Source organism: Danio rerio, chromosome 16 (genome assembly GCF_049306965.1).
Source record: "Danio rerio strain Tuebingen ecotype United States chromosome 16, GRCz12tu, whole genome shotgun sequence".
Taxonomy (NCBI): Eukaryota; Metazoa; Chordata; class Actinopteri; order Cypriniformes; family Danionidae; genus Danio; species Danio rerio.
The window spans coordinates 39,040,864-39,045,708 of NC_133191.1; positions in this window are offsets into that span (position 1 = coordinate 39,040,864).

A 4,845-nucleotide genomic window follows, 5' to 3' on the forward strand; every position below is an offset into this window, starting at 1 on the left:
ACTTCATTAACATCTAAAGGCAACATCAAAAACAGTATAAAGGTTTGAGTTTAAGAATGTTCAGGGTTCATTCTGACTCCGGTGAACCCAAGGTACAGCCTTGTATTTTGAGACTGCTATGCTGAATAAACATCTTCATTGAGATTTTCTTCGTCATCATCATTTTTTCTTACAGTATATTTTAGAATAGCATTATTTATAGAAAACAGTAGACACATAATATTATTATCGAGGTTGTGCCATATGTTTGTTTTTACCATACCTTTATTTTACATCTACAGAATCGTGAGAAAATGGTGATCTTTATTTTAAGCAAAAAAAATCGCGATTCTCATTTTAGCCAGAATCGTGCAGCTCTAGCCTGCACATATTTTAAATAGTCATATCGCATTTTAGAGCTATGACTGCGACAAGCATTTGATATGTTTTTTCTTTCATTGCGAACAAACACAGAGTTGTGCATGAAAAAAAATGTTTACAGTGTCAGTATGTCTACTCTGGCCTATATAATGTTGACTTTACCAGTGAATCAAATGGTCTGGTCTAATGATGTTCTCAATGACAGATTGCAAGCATAGGCATATATCTCAAACATAATTCAACACCAGAATTATTATAAGTAGAATAGAATTATTTATAGAAACCAGTACACCTACACATAATATTAATGTTGTTTTACCATATGTTTGAGAAAAAACAATAATCTCATATTAAGCTTTATTTTACATCTGCAGAATCGCAAGAGAATCGGGATCTTTATTTTAAGCAAAAAAATCGCGATTCTCATTTTAGCCAGAATCGTGCAGCTCTATTGTGAGGAGTGTTTATGAAAACCCATAGTTTCTCTCTCACAGATCCATTGTTTGAACCACATTAGTTATAAAGTAAAACGCACATAATGATGCTCTAAACTGGGTGGTAACAACTTCTTTAGAAAAGAACCTCCTCATTTTTTTGTGCAAATTATATTGTTGTACACGCACATGCATTTAAAAAAAAATCCAATATTAGTTTTAGTAAACTAATGCAGTCATTTTCCATATTAATTGAAATAAATGTAAATGGCACACAGGGTCTTTGTTTCTTTTACAAATTTTATAAAATCACTAAAAGCTAACATGTTTTCTAATATCATATATAAATCATATAAATAAATAATGAGGCTAATTGTTAAGAAATTAAATTTAATATTTACTATTTATTAGAAAATGAAAAAAATCCTACTTTAAAAATAATAATATTAATGATGATGATGACAATGATGATTATTATTATTAATAAGTTGGATATAGATTTTTTGTTTTATTTTTTGAAAAGTCTGCTTTTACAATATGACACGTGCAAACCACTGCAGAAATGTTCTAACTAACAGGCCTATGTCATATACAGATACTTAATAAATAACCTACTATAAATTAAAAGCATTAATTAACTATGTTTATAAATGCAGCTCTAGAGGTGTAGTTGCAAGCGTACAAGTCTGCGACACAGTTCGCGAATGTTCGTTGGAACGACAGATTTGGGAAATGCCAAATCAATGAACTATGTTTGTAACAACGGAACTTGCGACCTGGTCATATTTGAGTTAAAACTGTTAAGTTGCCCTACAAAGGGCAACTTGAATAAATAGTTGAATAAATAGTATAATAGTTAAATAAATAGTTAAATAAATAGTTGAATAGTTGAATAAAACCATTGATCCATTTAGGCGGAAGAGACAAACTACAAGCTTTACATGTTTATATCTCCTTAACATGAATTTTGTCTCTGTTTTGGTGCGAACTAACATATAGATAACCTAAAAACAAACAATACTGATAGCAACATCAAAAAACTTGATTTTAATGTCATGGGACCTTCAAAGTTCTTAATACTTTCCATTCAATGTCTGTCACGGTAAATAGAAAACAGTATAATATCACAAAGTCTTTCCGAACGAAGAACAAAAAAAAACATTTGAAGTGTATGTATTGGGGCCATAATACAGACTCTTCACTCTGTCTGTAACACAAATGCAGATGATCAAAATGTGCAGTGAATCTATGAACAGTGAATCTATATCCCCATTTTAATTTGGTGTTTGTTTGGGGAAATTTAGCATTAAACAACTCCTAAACGTCTAAAAGTGTTGCTGAAAGGCCAACATGCCATGCGCAATGCCACTTTTCATGAACTATAAGGGTTATCGAGCGGTCAAGCCAGTGGTGAGTGAACATCCATGAGTTTCTGTACACCACCAATGGACTTCAAAGAAACTGTCCCCAGTGCTACTCTTTCTCACTCACACTCACTCTCAGCTGTCTTATCTCTCAGGCAATAAGTCCCCATCCCACAGCTGTTATCACACACTGGCATACTGACTTGAGGGCACATAATAGCTGCTGCTCAAAATAAGCCCATTGGAAATTGTTATTAGTGTTTGAGTGGCTGGTACTTTCCAAACAAGCAGTTCTCCCAGCGAGAGATGTGTGTTATTTCTTTAGCATTGGACTTTCTTGTGCTCCCACTCCAATTCGCATGAGAGTTTTTTGTGAAAGGGCCATGATAGTAGGAGGTCATAGTCATGGGGGTGGTGAAATTTGTGGTCCCCGAGCAGCTGGAGGTAAATGGGCAGCAGCTGGATAATCTGTACTCTTGTTTTCATCTTGCGTTGAGGCGTTGGTTGGCTTTGTGATCAAGCGCCTTTAATCGACACTATACTGTGGCTTTCCCAAAGGATCTACATCTATTCTGCCGTTGGGAGTCTGCATTTCATGTTTCAAGTCAAAAACATATTGTGTGACTCATCATTTTGTTATCACTTTTTATTTATAGGCTTTTGCTTTTTATTAAAGGACCCAAAAGTTTTATCTGGAGGAAAAAAACATGGATTAATTTAGTCAACTAGCAAAACAGTAATTTATTTTTACGTTTTATAATATGTGTAATTTTAAAATAGACAACCCCAAATCAGAAAAAGTCGGGGCAGTATGGAAAACGCAAATAAAAAAAATAAAGAAGTGATTTCTAAATTTACTTTGAATTGTATTTTAGTGCAGACAAAACAATGATTCTCATGATTTAGTTTTTTTTATTCATTTTTTATATATATAATTCCAATTTTGGTTCTTGCAAAACATTTTTTAAAATTTGTAACAGTAAAGCATTTACCACTTCTAAATGCTCCACTTATTCTCTATAGGAGACAGGTCGGGACTGCAGGCAGGCCAGTCAAGTACCTGTATCCTCTTCCTCCACAGCCAGGACTTAGTAATTTGTGCAGTATGTGGTTTTGCATTGTATTGTTGAAGTATGCATAGGTATCCCTGAAAAAGAAGGCAGTATATTGTGCTCCAAAATCTCTGTGTACTTTTCATCATTAATGGTGCCATCACAGAAGTGCAAGTTACCTTTGCCAAGGGCACTGACACAACCCCATACCATGACAGACCCTGACTTTAGGACTTGTTGCTGGTAATAGTCTGATTGATCCTTTTCTTCTTTGCGCGCAGAATTCCACAGATTTAATTCAACCTTTATTTGTATAGAACTTTTACGATGTATTTAGACCATTTTATATTTTTTAAAAACATTGTCATTTAAAAAACAATTGGAGTGTTACCTTTTTGTTAATAAACTGCTACACATGTTTTATTTAACATTTCAATAATAAATTGATGTTTTAACTTTCTCCAAGATTGCAATGTAATTTTCTAAATTATCTAAACTAGAGAATTAAAATATGCCGTTAAAAGTGTAGCAATTATTATTTTTTTGACTGCAGATGATTTACTGCTGGTTTTGTCTGACTAGAGGAGAACTGCACAATGTAAAGCTGCAATTCACGCAGTAGCTTTGTATAAAGCACAATATGATACAGGATGTTTAATCCTTGTGTTACTTTAAGTGAATGTAAATGGAGTCGATTCCGGAGTCGATTCCACTGACTCCAAAATTAGGCATCCAGAATCGTAGTCGACTCAAAAAAACCCAGCACTAAACACCCCTAAAATAAAGTTTTTTTTTTAAAGTGCCTTGATTTATTTTGTAAATCGGTGCACAATGTACTGTAGTTTTTTTTTTCATGATTGTTAATCAAAATTAAGAAGCAAAGGATCACTTCACAACCTTACATACTGAATGGTTTGCATGCATCGCTGTGATTTGAATGCAAAGGATCTGTGTCTTGAACACACACCATACCTCAAATACACCAGTGTCTTCAACTGGGGATTCAGTGTTAAGTAGCATTAAGGAGCCGTCGGGATGCGGGATCCAGTTTTTCAAGCAGGCTGAAGAGTGTTTTATCTCAGCAGGAGAACAACAGCTGCCTCTCATACTTTATTTTCTTCTGTTGAGAACATTTGCCACCTCCAGTGTATTAAAGACATGCGAGACAAGGATTCACGGTCAGCTGAAAACCATCTCTTCTGGCACTGACTTGTTGTTTCTGGCTGGTCTGAAGGAGCTCATGACAGTACAGATCAACCCCACCGATCAGCTTTATTTGACACTTTTCTATGACCACTTCATCTCCTCTGTACAATATAACTGTCTCACAGTGTGCCTAGCATCTTTTTAACAGGAACATGAAATCGGACTAGGTAGATGTGATTTTTACCCTAAGATATAGGTATATGCAAAAGTTCACTGACCATCAACATATATATATATACAGTTGAAGTCAGAATTATTAGCCCCCCTAAATTATTAACCCCCCTGTTTATTTTTCCCCCAATTTCTGTTTATCTGAGTGATTTTTTCAACACACTTCTAATCATAATAGTTTTATATTATGATTAGTCATTTCTAATAATTGATTTATTTCATCTTTGACTATGACAGTAAATAAGACACTTCTATACA